This window comes from Coturnix japonica, chromosome 8 (assembly GCF_054131305.1).
Source record: "Coturnix japonica strain WE chromosome 8, WE-NBRP24, whole genome shotgun sequence".
Lineage (NCBI taxonomy): Eukaryota > Metazoa > Chordata > Aves > Galliformes > Phasianidae > Coturnix > Coturnix japonica.
The window spans coordinates 5,942,464-5,960,202 of record NC_140670.1 but is presented as its reverse complement, the minus strand read 5'-3'; the positions used below and the strand labels follow the sequence as shown (position 1 = coordinate 5,960,202).

The window sequence follows — 17,739 nt, the reverse complement described above, 5'->3', positions numbered from 1 at the left end:
AAATATGAGCGTATCCTTTTCTTTTAGATTAAATAGACCCATATTATATTGTTTGTGCTTGAGGACAAGAAAAGAGATGAATATTTTGCTGCATTTCTTATTTCGCAGCAATGCATCCACGGTTAAAGATATGATTTCTCTGAGGAAAAAAAAAAAAAAAAGAAAACAAGAGGATTTGATTAATTAAAATTATTCGGTTCATTTGTTTTGTATGGGATTCAGATCCATTTTGTTCTAACAGCCTTGGAAGAACACTGCATCTTCCGTCTTGTAAATGTCCCTCTTTATAAATCCTGACAGTGCCAACCAGAGCTGCCAGCAACAAAGCTGTCTGAACTCCTCTTGAGGATAAAGCTATTACACATATCGACAGATTTTTTTGGTCTGTATTATGAAGAGTTCTCTTTGTTTAGCAGCAGACTGGAAAACGTTTCCTATTTCAGCATTCAGTTTCTCTTGCTGAAAAGGACAGTCAGTTGTCAAGAAGTGAGTTACTTGTTAGAAAGGTTGGAAGGGATGAAGCCCCCACCATCAAGGAGGAGAAAAGTTAATACGATGTGGTTTGGGATCTAAGGATTACCCAAGCTTGTAAAAGTAACTAATAAATCTCACTTGTAATAAAAAGTGGAGGAACAGAAATAGACGTTAGCTAAGAGTGAAGCTGATAATTAAAACTTCCTTGTAGATCATTTAGCACTGCAGAATGACAGTTCATTCAAACTATCAATTTTAAAACAGTCCAACCCCAAACGCTTAATCTTGTTAGAGCAAATGGAAACTTCACAGATTTTATTTGCATGCATCTAGGAAATTGTATTACTATGCATCCAGCAAACTGATGTGAACAAAACGCCCAGGTGAAGCTCCTGCTGAGCCTACAGATACTCTTTTTCTATAAGACTTTTAATGTTCTTGCTACCCTACGTTGGCTTTAATATACATATATGCATATTTGAAATCCCTCTTGCATTCATAAGGAAAGTTGTCACAGAGTTTATTAGGATCTGGTAAAAAGAGGGGAATATGCTTTTTGTACACAGGAGTCCATTCAAAATAGGAGTGTGAAAAGCTCAACAAGGCATGGAAAGAAAAACCAGACAAACAACAAAGCAAAAGCAAACAGAAAAGGCAATAGGAAATTCAATTCTCAATTGGCAAAATGTCTCCTAAAGCACTTGTGAAGTCAGGCATAGTTCTCATGTTCCTACAGCCCTTGGCAAGTTACAGTTGTGGCCTCTTCTACATGGCTTACTTAGGAATCTGTTCAGCTCCTGCAGCAGCTGCCTAAGTCATACCACAGGTACAGGTAGTCCTTATATCCTCCTTCCTCGCTGTTCTGTAGCGCAAGACTAAAGAACCTGGACTGCAGAAACCAAGAAATAACACCAGAACACATCGAGTGCTGCAGCTGCAGGAATGGTTTCCTGTTTCCTCCTGCCTGTGTTCTGCACATTGAGCTGCTCTTCTTTGGAGTCTCTCCACGGCACTCTGCAGTCCTGCACCAAGACCAAAGGGAAGAAAAATCTACAAAGATTAAGTCCTATCAGATGGATGATTTTCTACCTCTACATGCCTCTCCTAAACATAACTTTAGGATTCGCAGTTCCCAATGATTCCAAAAACTAGTAAGAAATTCCTGGACAGGGAATGACAAAAGAAAGCAGCTGCAAGACTACCCAATTCATGATTTAATATCTTTTTAATACATCTCTCTTCATCGTGACAGTCTTGAACTGCTCTTTCTGTATTTCATGCTAGGCTCCTGCACTCCATCTTGGTCAAGTGGAGAATTAACCTAAGTTTACTTTCAAATTTAGCCTATGGTGTCACTGAGTGTTGCTCTAATCCCAGGACAAATACCTCATGTTACTAAAACCTGATGTGTCCGAGCTTTTGCAGATTGCTAAATCCTGACCAGGTGAGATGTCTGTTACTGATAAGTAGCTCACAGGAACACTACCTCTTTCTGAGTGCCTATCACCTACAGTGTTCATCTTGGATTTAAACAGGTATCGCTACCTTTCTTGCAAGGTAAACAGGGCAAGTCAAAACAAAACGGGTCTGATTCTTCCTGAGGTTAAGCTTCCACAGTTACTTTCATTAAGGGAAATACAAGTGGGTTCTTAATGCAGCACATAAAGAAAATGCTTCCATCACCCTACTGCATTATTGAACACATTAGCATTGGTCAACAAGCTCCTTCTTGCATACAGACTGCTATATGAATGTAAACAAGGAATTCTAGTCTAATCGTATAGTTTTCTTACTTTTGTTGTTAATCCATATGTCTCAAAAAAAACTTCATACCTTATGAAACTGAAACCATATGTTACATACTGTATGTTTAGAAAAATATAGTACTTTCCATGTGATGTTTCACCAGGCGACCAGCACAATACTGTGATGCAAATACCCTTCAAGCTTGTAATGATTCATCATTTGAGATCGAGGTTAAGCTGTCTTCTGCAGGCCTAATGTTATTAAAATGTAGTTTATTTTTACTGAATTTATTTTGTGATTAAGACTAGTAGTTACGCAGCCTGACGCTCCTTATTTATGCTACGAATGGGTATATTGGCAGGGTAAAGCAACCCAAATCTTCAGCCATACAATTTCTGATGTGACACGGACTATCGCCTTAGACACCTTCAGTGCCCAAGTGCTTTAAAAAGTACCAGCTGAGAGAGTAGTTTCTGTGAGATGTAGAATTACTTATGAGCAATCAGATGAAAACAGTTGATCTGTTTCATAAGCGGGCTCAAAAACAATTTTCAAGGCTAGTGGCTTTGGCTGAATTCAGGCAATAATGGATTTAAATGGCTATCCGACATCTGAAAAAATGCAGGGCTGTATTACCACACAGATTATTACTGAAAGAGATGCTAGCTCCAACAGCTTTGGTTCTGCTTGGGAGCACACACATGCATGTTGCATTCTTCTTCCATATTGAGCGTCTATTCTGCTGCTATAATCTGATAATAGGCAGAGTGGAAGAAAAGCAGACTCATATTTTCCTTTGAAATGATAAACATAAGCATACAAGTTCTGTATTGCTTGGCACGAGCGCTGTGATTTTGTCTTTCTTGGCTGTCTTTGTTTTGGACACTGACATTTTTTTTTCTGGCTCATCGGAAAAAATTTTCTACAAGTCTAGTAATGCAAGAATTGCATTTTTTAATGCCTTTCTCTAGTATCTGGCGACCTACACTTACTAGGTGTGCCTTTAATTGCTTGTGTTTTAAAGGAGTCTGCAAAGCAGATAGGTTTGAATGTACTTCCTCTTTTGTTTTACTATACGGGATAGAATGCAAGCTAAGCAGTTGCCTAACAATCCACGTGTACAACACATGTGAACTATATTACAAAGCCAATGTGCTCATCTTACACACAAATGGGACAACATAAACTCTATATGACACTAGCAGACAAAAATGGAGCTGGACTGTGTAGAGGTCAGCACAACGAGCAAAGCAGGGTTTCCCACATCATACACACATGCGGCTAAGTGAGATTCCTTCCCAATTGGTTACTATCCAAAAACAGCTTATCTGGGCAGGCAAATGGCCTAAAGGGTGTCTTGGTCAATAGCAGAGGGAAAGCGAGCAGGTTAGTGTGGTCTTTGTTTCCCCCTATAGTTGGCCCTGTGTACAAAATTCTTGGCACAGAACTGTGTAATGGGACCATGTCAACATGAGAGTCTGTTGAGTGCAAGGTTCAGCCCATGCAGGCTGCTCATCCCATGGCACAGTGTTATGAAGCTCCTTCTGCACCACTGTTGGGAGACAGACAGACAAATTGGTACTTGGGTAATGCGTCCTAATGACGACGAGCTCAGAAATGCAATGCAAATCATAGCCTTTAGCAGCCTTATCAGCAAGCAGAGAAGCTCAGTGCAGAAGTTCTGATGTATTCCAATCTAACCAGCCAGCTTCATTTATTTAAAGAAACAGGAAATGGAAAAAAGCAAAACGAACAACTCCGTTCACCATAATGCCACTCTTATCTCTCCTATGGCACTGGGATGCCAAGCTTTCCAAGGATCAGCGTGAGCAGTGATCCACGGGCAGCTCCCATCGTTACCCTATGCCCCCCAAACAAAGGAGCTGCGATATCCCCACCTCCGCAGCGCACCCGGCCGCGCTGCCCCTCGCACCTCTCTGTCTCCTCCTACAGGAGCTGCCGCGCCTTTGCACCGGCAAAGCTCTGCTCGACGGCCCTTCGGCCGGCGGTGCACGGAGCCCCATGCGGCATCTCCACCCAGGAGAAGAGCTCCTGGGGAGGAAGAGCGGCCGGCTTTTTCTCGGTGTGCCCCGGCAGCCCTCCCGCCCAGCGCACGTGTCAATAGAAGCGGCAGCGCTCCTAGGAGCGGTCTCACGCCTCTCCCCGGCAGCCGATGGAGCTGCCGCTGCTTCTCGCTCGTCCCCATTCTCCCCCTCCTTCCTCCGTGCGCGCGGCCGGGCTCCACGGGTGCCGTGATTGGAATCCGGCTCCGTCCCGCCCCGCCCGCCCTCCAGCTCCGCAGGGACGCGCCGGGCGTCGGGAGCGCTGCCGGGGAGCGAGCCTGCGCCGCCCCGCCCCGCCCCGCCCCGCCCCGCCCTCCCCCTCCCGGCTCTCGGCCGCCTTCGCTCCCGTCTTACAGGAGCCGTCGGGGTTCCGGGCGCGGCCTGCGTAACGCAGCGGGAGCGGCTCCGTGTTGCTTCGCCTTCCGTCCCGCCGCAGAGGATGAGGAGCCTCCCGGAGCGGTGAGTGCGGGGTCGTGCCGGGCGGTGTGGAGCGCCGCGCCCCGCTCCTGCGTTCCACCCCTTCTCGGCCCGCGGGGCTCCGAGCACCGGGCCCTCGTCCCGCCCCCGGCCCGCTCTCCCCGTCGGCTGCGGGCTCTGGCCTTCTGCTCCGAGCTCTCCGGCCCGGCCGCTCTCCCCGCCGAGCGCCCTCCGCGGGTCGGGCCGATGCTCGGAGACCGTCGGCGGGCGAAGCGCGGCGGCTCCCGGGGCCGGCGGCTTCCTGCGTGGGCACGGGGCCGCCTGCGGGGCCGGGCAGGCCCGGCGCACGCCGCTCTGTCTGGCCGCCTTCGCCCTCCCCCTGCGTCTGCGCCCGCGGTGTTGTAATTCCAGGCGCGGTGCCGAGCCGGCGGCTGAGCGGGGCCTGCGAGCGGCTCCGGGAGGCCGCGGGGAGCGGGGGGACGGCACTAATGCCGAGCCGTGACCCGCCGCCGCTGGGCGGTGAGGAGCCGCCTGGGCATCCCGCGGCACCGTGAGCGTCCGCCGTCCGGTTCCGGTTAAACCTGGTGACGAGATGTCCCGAAGAGGCTGAAAAACTTGAATGGCCTTTCATCAGCCTTTCATCTTCTGTACGACTAAGAGTGAATTCGGCATCAAGGAGCGGTGGGAGGCTGTAGCGCGTCCGTGAAGCGGTCGTGTGGCCTGTTGTGATGAAGGCCGTACAATGGGGACGCTTCCAGGTGCGGAGTGGTTGTGTTTGTGAGCTGTGTTTTGTTGTGTTTTGCGTTCCTTGAGGACGGGTAACGATTTGCTGGGTTCCATACCCAGTCAGCTGCTTGGTGCCTGCCCTCTGTGCGAGTGGAGCAGCTCCTTCTATGATGGCCTGGGCTCAAACTGTTCCTTGATTCTCAGTAGAACCTTATCTTGGAGTAAGGAGCTGCATGAGACCGGTTGATATTCAGACCTGCTCTTCCAGCCTATAGTTAGTAAGACCCCCACGTTGTGGCATTGGTAGCAGCCTGAAAATATTACTTGAATACTTGTTGACAGTGTGTATCCTTTGTGTCTTTACTTTGGTTACTTTCGTATAGATCTTTCAACACTTGCGGTTTGTTGTGTTAGGGTCTGTGTGGTTTGTATTTCTGTATGGACACATGCATGCCCTGCAGGCTCTGAGTGTGGAGCTCTGTCAGAGATATTAATGCATAGTTGCAATCTTCAGTTGCCAGTTCTCTGTATATGCCTTTGGTCTCTCTGTTTGGAGACAGTGAATTCATGTGGGCTGACTGGAATCCTTCTCTTTAAAATGAGAAAGATATGGTTTGGAAGGGACCTCTGGATGTCACTGGGTCCAGCCCCTGCCCAAAGCAAGGGGGTTCAGCTAACTTCCTTTAGAAAGGACATGTGCTTCCCATAGATGAAAGTTACTGTGATCTGAGTTGTCACAAAGCATTGGGCTGCAAAGAGAAAAGCACGCTGAAGAAACAATAAATAGCTTTGTCTACTTCCTGGAGTCCTGAAAAGCAAGCAGTAGGTGGGTGGCTTAGGGTTGTATTTATTTTCTGCCTTGGTTTAAAGGTAGGAAAGACAACAGGGTTGTATTTGTTCTCCAAGAAGAAAATGGGACATAATGTGACTACCAAATGATACTTGTGGATGGCAACTTCCGTAGTGAGGATGGTATCTCCTTGTAGTGCAGCTAAATGTCTGACACATGGAGCTTCTGAAGCTCTGCTAAGCATAGATGGGTAAACAGACAAGATGGCATGTTCTACAGATGCAAGTGTTCCTCCCTTGCTTTTGTCAAGCATCAGATATTTCTGTCTGTGTGAGGTTTTTGGTTCCTCGTTTGAGGGGGGGGGGGGGGGACAGGGCACGTCTTCAGTGCCCGGGTTTTGCTTCACATACCTTAATATTTTCTGTAAATAAATCACGTAAGTCACTTCAGAGCTGTTATATGTAGGTACCCATGGAGTGCTTAGACACGTTAATGTTCCTCAAATGTGTGTGGGGGTGGGGGGCAGTGTGTGTGCTTGATTTTTGACGGCTGCCTTGCCTGTAGCAGCTGATGATTTAGTGCCTTTTCTTCCCCGAACGAGAGCTGCAAAAATCTTTTGCAGTTGCTCTACCAAACCCTCGCTGATTATTCCTAGTCATGGTGATGTCATGGAGTCTCTGTGCTTTCTGAAACATTCGTTGCTTTAAAGGGAAAGCAGGGAATTTCTGTCTCTCTTTCCTGTCGTCACTTAAAAGTTGCAGTGAAGTCTGTAGAGCAGTTGATTTTTCTCAGAAATAGTCATTTTATTTACCCCATTCCCCCCCCCCCCCCCGAGTTATTCTTTTAACTCAGTATAGCTCTTGTGTGAGGGATTCGGTCCAAAAACACACCGAGTACTTTGCGCTCTAGGCGTATGTTTTGTGCTTCCCTCAACAAAACAAAGCAATTTTTCTCCTGCTCTTTAATATCAAGGATTTCATTTTCCTCTAGGGAGGGTGAATGTTAGGTTCCCTTTGTTTTCCTATAAGGCTGTGTCCTGGCTGAGAGAGTAAGCTGCAGCCTCTGGCTGGTCTGACCACTGTGTGAGATGGAGCACTCCAGAACTGCATGGGAATCGCAGCAGTGAGAGGACACTGAAGTTTACTGTAGTCAGTTGACAACTGGAGTATTTTATATCAGTGTTTTTAGTGTAACATGAGGCTCGAGTTCTTCATTTGTGCTACATCAGAGATGAGATGCATGAGTTTCTGGTTGTGACGCTGTTGTCAACTCTACACAGATGCTGTAGGCAGTGTGATCATTCTTTCATATCTATAAAGCAGCAGCTCTAGTCTTTGCCATTTTCCTAGTGGATTTCTTATAGTCATCCTTCTGTTTCTTTTGAGTTCCGTGCATTTCACTCTGCTGTACTGTTTCAGAATGAATTGGTAAGTAAAGATCAATATAGTTATTAAAGCAGACAAGTGAATTCTAGCTCATGATTGTGCACAGGTTGTGTGAATTCAGACCTGCTTTGTGGAAGCTCCTTCCTTTTCACTGTTGCAGCTGTTGAAATCTCCTAAACTTGCTTTTCTTGCAGCCTCGTCTTAACAGTGTTAATTATTAACGACTTTTTCTCAAGTTGGGGGGCAGGGGGAGGAGCTGTTCATGTGCATTTACACTTCCTTTGTAAGAGCCTGATGCCAGACTATACTGGAAATCAGTGGGTAGAGTCCAAGTTCTGTGGCCCAAAATCATGCAAGACTTTGCTGCTACAAAGAATTAACATTCTGCTCACAAAAGATTTGATGCACATCTTAGTGCATTTCATGCTAAGAGAGAATTCCTTGGATATAGAATCAGTGATAAGGATGATGGAGGACGCAGCCTGGCTTCTGCGTTCAGATATCATTTTCTAGTCCATTTGTTGGTGTTTTCTTCCCTATTTGTTCAGTTGAAAGTTCAGTCTATAGTGCTGATGCAGAGACACAGGCACCATGCCCCATAGTGTTGTGCAGCCATCTTCAGACTCAACACCCAAGACATGGACTATCCTCAATTCAGATCGGTGAATGAATTTCAGTTTGTAAGTGATACTGATCATTGAGTAGAAATGTCCCTGAAGGAAGGGATTAAAAACAAACAAAAACCTTCAAAGCAGTTTGAATAAAACTGGTTTCTCGTGTCTCTTCTTGGAGAGAAACCAAGAAATTAAGCTCACAGAATTTAAGAAAAGAAAAACTTCTTTGTTTTTATATGTTGACATTTGTCTCTTTTTGTTATCTATGTTTCCTTAATTGCAACAGTTTAGTCTATTGTATGATAGTACCTTATAGAAAATGGTCTCTGGGAATGTTCTGAGGTGCAATGCCACTCATTAAGACTGAAGGTAATGCCCTTCCTCGCCTGGGCAAAATGTTATTGTAAGCTTAAAAATGCAATAAATAATGTCAGGTTTTGAAGCCACATCTATCACAGTTGCTGAGCTGAATTTAGTGATTCTACTTGGGCTGACTGTTCTTTAAAATCCGTAGCATGGACCAGGCTTTAAGAACAGTTCTTGGTAATGCCCAAATCTTCTGCTTTGGTTTGCAGAATGAAGCTTGTTTTCACCTGTGCTAATTCCATTTCTGTTGTCGGTCACTACTGGTGCATGAATTGATTCTTACTGAAGCAGTTGGAAGTTGACAGCAGCGATAGTGGTCTGTGCTGATCTTAATGTTTTCTAAGACAGTTTTGGTATATGCTGAGATATATATATATATATATATATATATATATATATATATATGTATATATATATATATATATATATATATTTCTTTTTCAATTTATAGTTAATGCAACTCTTTTGAGAAAGAAACAAGAATTTGCATGCTCTTCCAGTCTAAACTTAGAGCAGAGGGCTCTGGTGAAGCAAATGAATATCCCCATATAGCTGATATTCTACATGGAAGGAATGTAGTTAGAGAGGTGCCAATTTGGGCTACAGCAGGAACTGTGAAATAAAACCTGATCCATACAGGACAGTTTGTATTCAAACCCAATCCTCTGTTGAACTGTTTTTGTTCCTATAGGGCCACTCTTCACTCCCCCACCTCTCTTCAAATTCACAAGTTTTTAAATGTAGAGATGTTTCTAATTTAGGAGATTATTTTGGTGTAATGAACTAAAACAGACAAAAGGGGACGAAACGGAGGGAGGTCAAAAAACAGATGGAAATAGAAAATTTGAAAACATCTAGTTGAAAAAAAAAAAATAAGAAAACCCACCCTTGAAATAATGGAATCTAAATGCTGAAATCATACATCTGTTTGGCAGCTGTGCATTCCTTAGCCTGGGGTTCTGCTGCAGAAATGGTATTAGTAAACTTCAAGAAAAGGTTCCTAATGCGGCTGTATATTATTTACGCCTCTTTATAACGCTTCAGGTAATAGTCCTAGAAATCTGCAGGAGGAAACAGGAGGTGGAGGGAAGAGGTGGCAAGTGGATGTAAGAATGGCCACCTTTGGCTGTGTATACATCCACAGCGGATTTGGAAGCAGAAATGGGGCTTGGGGCAAGGAGTTTCAGGTAAAAGGAGACAAAGCAGCGGAATAGCAGCATGGCAAGGAAAGTTGGATAGGTTTGTTGGATAGGTAGTTCAGTCAGTAAGTTGCTTCCCTTCATGCAGTTTATTACTTTCCTGTACATACTTTGAATTGCCTTGTTTGTCATATGCAACAAGCAAACTGGAGCAACTGAAGGTATTTGCTCTGCCTCATGGCTACAGTCTCATTGAAATCCAAGAAGTCTAGGTGGATAGGTGATACAGCTGACATGCTGCAGGCTCTTCAGGAGGTTCATGCTGCCTTTCCTATTTGAGACCAATGGAAATGAGGAGCTCTGACTTGGGATGGGTAAGCAGTAGGTCATAGAGAGTGGGTTAGGATTAGCAGGCAGGTCAGCATGGGTGGTGTTGGTGAGCATCTGGTAGCCTTTTGTGATGAAGTAACTAGCTCAGTGGATGGCAGGGAGCAGCAGGTATCATTTATGTTGTCTTCAGTAAAGCTTTTGACGGTGTCTCTTGTAATATCTTTGTGGACAAACAATACAAGACAGACAGTAGGATGGCTTCTGAACTGCCCGATTCACGTGGTTCTGATGAGCAGCATGAAGTCCAACTGGAGAGGTCAGTGCAAGCGCCCCAGTACAGTGCAGTACCTTTGGAAACAATAACTGCATGGTGGGATAGAGTACACCCTCAGCAAGGCTGTAGGAGTGTTTGATAGGTCAGACAGTTTGTGCTGTCATGCAGAGGGATCTGGGCAAGCTGGACAAATGAGAGAGGGGAGACTCATGTGAACCTGAACGAAGGGAAATGCAAAGCCCTGCACTTGGGAAGGAATAATCTTGTCTACTGGTTCAGAGTAGGGTCTGACTGCCTGGAGGGCTGCTTTGCAGAAGAGGCCCTGGTAGTCCTGTTCAACGAGAACGTGAGCCAGCAATGCGCCCTTGCAGCAAAGTAGGTGAATGGTATCTTGGGCTGTGTTTGGAAGAGTGGTGCCAGCATGTCAAGGGGGGTGTTTAATCCCTTCTCAGCGCTGGTGAGACACCCGGAACACTGTAACCAAGATGGGTATGAATGTCCAGAGAAGGGCCGTGATGATATCAAAGGACTGCTGGAGCTGTAATATGAGGAGGGGCTGAGAAAGCTGGGACTTGAGCCCAGGGAGAAGAGCTCAGGGATTTCCTCATCAATCTGTAAAAGTTCCTGATGGAAGAGCAGGACAGAGACTGTACCAGTCTGCTCAGTGATAGGACAAGAGGCAACGGGTGCAAAGTGAAAGAAAAGAAATGCTATTTAAGCATAAGAAACACTCTTTTGCCTTTGATTTTTAATCTATTTAGAGACTGTTGATGGTCAAACGATGGGATGGATTTGCCCCGAGAGGCTGAGTAGTTTCTGTTATAAGAGATACCCAGAATGTGACTGAACACAGCTCAGTGCTGCATGGAGGTTCCTGCTTTGAGGCAGTCTGCATGGGCTGCTTTGCACCTCATCCATTCTGTCTTCTGTAAATCTAGCATTAGTTGGTCAGCATTAATTTACTGAAACCTGGCTCGCTCTAGATAAATCCAGGTATTTTGTTACATTCTATTCCTTATCCCCCTTGGCTTTTCTTTGTGTTTTCTTCTGAATTTCTCAGAACATTCTTTCATCTTACTCTCATTTGTTATTTATTTCCTGTCTACTATTGCTGAATAATCTTAGATATGTGTTTTTGTTCTTTTTGTTAGTATTTTAATGTATTTTTTCTTAAGAGCCAGCTGGCTTACTTGTCTGCTGCTGAGTATTAGCCAAGTGGTGGAATGTGTTATTTGTCAGATAAATTACCAGGGTCAAGAGTTTAAGAAGAATCAATATCAATTTGCTCTCTCCTCCCTTTCCTATTTTAAATCTGTTGTCTCTGATAAAGTGACCGTAGAAGACATGGTGGTAATACTGAGTATTGCAGGCAGTCAAGAATAACTGCTGTATGTGGCCACATGGTGTAATAAACTATAATGTGTCTGCATAGGTATTCACACATATGCAGGCAGACCGGAGAAGAGGTATTGGAGCTCTTATAAGTGAAGGTTATATCTCACTTGTTAGGCCTTCGAAGGAATGCCGTGTCTGGTTAGCAGTGATCTTGTTCAGGAAGTTGTTGTGAAGTTATGGGTTGAAATAGTTAAAGACTGTAAAGTAGGTATCAGTGCTCTGGAAGATTTTGGATAGTTTTCCTAAGAGCTCTTCATCGTGAAGCTCTGACTTGAGCTCACAAATATCTGCTTACAATGGTTTGTCTGACTCCCTTCTATCCATTGCTAGTAATTGTGGCCAGGTGGAAGGTTGAATTTGTTTGCTAATCTGACTGAAAACTAACCCTACAAAGAAGACCTTAATTTCTCCCTCCAGCTCACCAAGAGACCAGATGTGATGGGGAGGAGGGGCAGCACTTCCATTCTAGCAAACAGGGCAGTCTTAAATAAGTTTAAGTCAATTTTGAAACAGCATTCTATACTGTCAGTGTAAGTAGGGTTTTTTTTTTTAATTAAATGTGATTATACAGCTGTGCACATTGATTGTACATAAACATGCATATGATGTAATTCTGATAACACAATTTCAACAATCTCATTAAAACAAGAAGGTTGGTCTTTTTTTTTCCCTTCCCCCAGCAGTACTAATGGGATGCAGTTCTAAATAGTCCTGTGCTTCTCATGGCCAGGAAAGAAAAACAACTGAGAGGGCAATGTGGTGGTAACCTATCAAACCTGAAATGAAATTAACAAATTGATAGGGAGTAATTCTTCACCACTATTTCTTCTTTTCCACAATATAAGGAGAGGCAGGTGGTTTCTTACCTTCCTTGCACTGAATACTCGAGCTGAAGAGTCCATGCCAGAATATGGGGTTGGGGCCTAAAGTATCTTCCAAGTTTCAGTTCAAAGAAATTTTTGGAAGGATGTGTCCATTAGTGGCAGCTGTGTGATAACCTGTAGCCATTCTTAGGCACTGTATGGGAGATTCACAGTATCATAGTCTTGTGCGGGTTGGAAGGGACCTTAGAGATCATCGAGTCCAACCCCCGGGATTTGAGCCTCCTGTGTAGCAGAGCGGCACTTCTACCACTTTGCGCCAACTTTCCTAACTGGGGCAAACAGGAAGGAGCTGTTCCTGCCTTCTTTCTCTACACGTCTGGTAGCAAGGCGGTGTCCCACACAGAGAACTCAGCCAGACATCTGGTAGAATCACTATGCTAATTCTTCTGCCTTTTATCACACTAGCACACACACACCCAGTCACGTCAGCTCCTCTGCTGTTATATTCAGGAGTGACTTTCACACCTACTTTTTGTTATATCTCGCTGACGTCTTGCTGCCTTGATTGACACATTCATTGGCTTAGGTTTAATGATATGGCCATCAAACATGAAGTAACGTGTTTTTACTGCCTAACTTGTCTTGAGCGTTTTCTGTTCGGGTGTTTTATTTTGCTTGGTGTGGAAAGTCTGATGATATAGTTTCCTAAAGACTGCAGCAGTACAGCCAGATAGGCTTCCATTGATGTCTGCAATGAAAATCTGCTAGACGAATAAATAACTAGCAGACTGAGGGCGGCTTTAGATAAGCAAGCCTAACAGCTAGGTGTGCTAGAAAGGCCAGTTCTGTGCTCTGTTAACACCACCCATGTGTGTCCTCACCTCTTGCTTTAAAGCAACCCTGGCACTCCTGTGATACCATAGGAAGTTTAATTAAGTCTAAACTGATTACTTTTTAGTTTTTCTTTTCTCCCTCCCCCCCACCCCCCCATAGGTTTCTGTTTTTTGCTGCAGTTGGGTCAGACCAGTATTGGTTTGTGGAACAAGATGCCCCTTCCAAATGCAGTTTGGCTGTAACATACGTTGCCTGTGGGCAGAGCTGCAGTTTGGGAGTATTACCCATTTTGGAACACTGCTTTTCATTACCTTAAGTAATAGTCTTCCCGTGTAATCTGTTAATGTACATGAAGGATGTTCTTCCCACACACCCCAAACAAAAACGGGATGAGCAGAAACTTTCCCATCCCTACCTTCACCTTTGTACTTTTCCTTTTGCTGCAGTGTCTTCGGTTTTAGTTTTGTTAAATGTTTCTGTATCTGATGTAGTATGTAAAATTTGGGATTGGAGCAAATTCCTGACACCAGACACTTGAAAGGCAGGGCATGGGTTTGTGGATGAGATGTTTTGGTGAGGTGGTGCTTATCACACTGTTTTTGTTTTGAAGGTCTTGAGCTGTATTATTTCCTGTGTCAGGACCAGAAGTGTTGGGTGAACTTGTTCCTCCTGATAAGGGGAAAGTCAGGATATACATTGTCCAGCTACTGAGAGGCAATATGATGGCAGAAGATGGGAGAGGGAGAGAAAACTGTGCTTAGAGGAATATGCACGTCAGTTGAGAAGTGAGTATGTTGTGAAAGGCAGCAAGGGTGAAACCATACAGGATATGGGGAGAAAGCTGGGCCATTTACACCAGGAAAATATATGTACCAAAACAGGACATAAATCTTTAGGAAATTAAGCATTCCTGGGTCTGCTGCTCATCATGCAATTGATTGTGTGGTGGATTATTATTTTTTTTTTTCCCCTGAATGAAGAGAAAATTTGAGGTGGAAGAATCATTAGAGTTGTCAGAACCAGAAATACTGTGAGTGCTACGTTTCATAGCTAGGGCAGAAGTTCTTGAACGAGGGCTTTTGTTGTGTTTTCTTCAGGTAACCAGGGCTGCTTCTTTATGTAGTAAGGAAAGATGTAACAAATTTTCTGTTCCTAAATCCAAAAAATTCTAGGTAGTCAAAGAAGCTAGAGGTGACATAAGCCTCGCAAGTGAAATAAGGGTACTTTTGTTTATGATACACAAAGCTGGCTCGTTGCTACGAATGGAGGAAAGCATTTGAGATCTGAATACAGCAGATTTAAGTGTGTTTTCCAAAGAACTGCTGCAGCTGAAGCAGAAGACCTAGTTTTTGACACCACACATAATGGAAACAAGTGCCATCGTAACAGCACGGTCAGTGTGAGGGAATACTCTAAAAATACAGCAATGAAATGTGCAACAGGGTCAGAGGAGTACTGATGTGCAGCCAAATGATTATGTATTAGTATGTGTGCAGTACCCTCTCCTCCACTTACTTGATCTCATACTATTCCAGAAAACTAGTTTTATATAAACTGCTTTTTGCAAGATATTTTAATCTGGAAAATGCCTTGGTTTTCTGTGTGCTGCTCTTTTGCACTGAATTTTCCTTCCAGTGGGCAGCAGAGATTATAATCCACAGCATGTGCTTTTGGGAGGTGTGCTAGAATTACTTTATCCTCATGAAAACAGATTTCCCAATGCTCTTGAATTGTTAAGCTTTACTTTCGAGTGCAAGTTCCTATTTTATTATTATTATTATTATTATTATATTTTATATATGCTGCTTATGTGCAGTACCCCAGCAACAGGTCCTGGGGTTCAATACACAGCCTGTGGAAAGGAGAGAAGCTGAAAGTTCAAGGTAGGGGGAGAGGGCACTACTACAGAAAAGACAGAATGAAACTGTTACGTGGGCCTTCTGGAAAAGAATCAGTGCTAATAACTTTGTGTGAGCCATTTAAATCTGTCATATAATCACACTGCAGTGGTTTGAACTTCAATTTTGAAGTGTAATCATACTTGTTTTTCCATTCCTGACCAACAGTTTGAATAAATTTTATTCCAAACAAGTAAGGGTCATTAAATGTATTTTAAAAGAAGAATAAATGACTCTATTTTTAGAATATTTGTGAATATTTCTGCTAATCTTAGGTTAACACAGAAATACTAAGCAAAACAGCAAATAGTTGGTTAGAAGTGGTGATGGTGCTTTGACTTTAAGGTATCAGACACCAAACTGCCCATCAGAAATAAGTGATCCAGAAATAATTGTCCATGGATGAATAACAGATAATAGCCCTCATATAGATTTCCTTGGGGAGAAAGTGAAGATTCAGAGTTGTGTCATCTGAAAAACTGAAGGTATCTTATATGATGCATACAGCAAAATGACTGCTTAGCTTTCTGTAAAGAAGGAGCTCATCTGTGTTAAGGTGTTTGTTCTGGTCCAAACAAAAAGAAAGCTGTTAGATGTTGCTGTTTGTGATCCTTGGTGTGCTAGAACCAGTGTTAAGATATGTCCGTAGTTTGTGGGTGTTGGTTGGCTTTGTTTCATTTTTGGTAAATACATAGGAATATAGGTAAGGGTGATACTTGCAAACATCCTGTCTTATCCTTAAGTTCTTTTCCAGGTTTAAAGCCTTCTAGAAGACCCCAGCAGAGCGGCATTTGACCTTCCCTGGATCCTGGGGCTTTATCATTAAAGCACTGTTCCAGTTTACCACCTCAGCATTAGAAGTTGTTTCCATTTTGTAGTCAGGAACCAGGAAGTGCGAGTTAAGGACCGTATATCTTAAAGATCTTTCAGCTGAATTTCCATTACTAACTCGGTAAATATATTTTAAAACCTAGGCCCCACACTTGAATTCCTTGCAGCCTTTGTTGCTAGTTGCTCCTCTTTGTACCACACGGATATCCATAAGACTTGTAGCCCTCTCAGGATTCCTTGGGGGCTTTTTTTTTTCCTGTTCTTGGTTCTGATAGAGTAACATTCCCCTGGAGAAGGCTCTGGGGAGAGCTCACTGTGGCCTTCCAGTACTTGAAGGGAGCATTGAAACAGGAGGGGAGCAGCTTTTTATGAGGGTGGATAGTGATAGGACAAGGGGGAATGGTTTTAAACTGAGACAGGGAAGGTTTAGGTTAGATATTAGGAGGAAGTTTTTTACCCAGAGGGTGGTGACACACTGGAACAGGTTGCCCAAGGAGGCTGTGGATGCCCCATCCCTGGAGGCATCCAAGGCTGGTCTGGATGTGGCTCTGGGCAGCTGGGCTGCTGGTTGGTGACCCTGCACATAGAGGGGGGAGGAGAAAATAGATCACTGTGGTCCTTTTCAACCAAGGCTGTTCTATGATAATGCATTCAGTAAGTAAAATGACTGCTGCTGGAAAAATGTTTTTTCAGCTTGATCTTTCCCTCTTACATTGTGCTGTTGCTTGAATGATGGATAACTTATTTTCTTCAAGTCTTTGTCTCTTATCTGGTAGTGTAATGGTATCGTACTGATGGCAGTATGTTCAGAATGGTAAAAATGTTGGCTATTTTGTTTACAGGAGCACACTCTGAATTGCAGCTGCCTTTCTTCTTGCTACGGAAAACTGGGAGAAAAAAGGGCAGCAGCCTGTAAGATCAGCTTGTGTGTTACCTTGAGGCAGAGCTTGGCTGTGTTATTTCTGTGCATGCGTGCAATGGGAACACTCAGACTCAGCACTGTGGTTGCATCACAGACTGTGTGCGTATAGTTTGGAAAATGAATAAATTCATTGCTAAGTTGTCCCTCCCCTTTGGGTTCCAAATGAAGTTCTGTCGTGGGCGATATCCACGTCTGATTCCATTCCAGTACGCTAAGTTATGTCAGCTGCCGAAGAACTGTTCTCTGTTTTAACTGACTCCTCGTTCCCCGCTGGTCAGAGCAGTGAAAGTGAGGTGCCCTCGGAGCGGGGCAGCGCGGAACAAACAGACCTTCATGGCTGCACTGAGAGCTAATTGTTCCCAGAAGCGCAACTGCTGCTGCTTGCGAGCGCAGCCGCGTTACCAGGAAATCACTGGGCATATCGGCTAGAAATGACAGATCCAAACGCGAGGTAGGCTGGGTTCCTCCATTTTACTTCAGGAAAGAAATACGGGAACAGCGGCAACAAAAAGTTGTCTTTCCTATTGGAGTCAGCGCACCCGAGTGTTCCGCGCTAGCAGCGCCGAGATGCCATTTTAAGAGGTTAAATTACTTTCTAAATGCTGCTGCGAAGGAGGAGGAGGGGAGGAAGGGATCAAGTTACCCGCTCGGCATTCCACAGCCCGGGCTGCAGACACGCTGGCGAGGTTGGGGCGCTCAGCTGCTCCGCTC

General features: G+C 44.3%; 1 protein-coding gene across 5 annotated transcripts in view; it reads left to right on the top strand.

Annotated features, from left to right (window-relative positions):
* Window positions 1-4,630: 4,630 nt before the first annotated feature.
* Window positions 4,631-17,739, top strand: part of BMPR1A (bone morphogenetic protein receptor type 1A) — a 59,789-nt gene continuing 46,680 nt past the window's right edge. For 3 of the 5 annotated variants that reach the window (XM_015866031.2, XM_015866026.3, XM_085553917.1), the window contains exon 1: window positions 4,631-4,742. The gene's annotated coding sequence lies outside the window, so the exon portion shown is untranslated. Of the gene's footprint in view, window positions 4,743-5,320; window positions 5,459-8,804; window positions 17,480-17,739 lie in introns of those variants that run through there. The other 2 variants (XM_015866029.3, XM_015866030.3) reach the window with 2 other exon arrangements.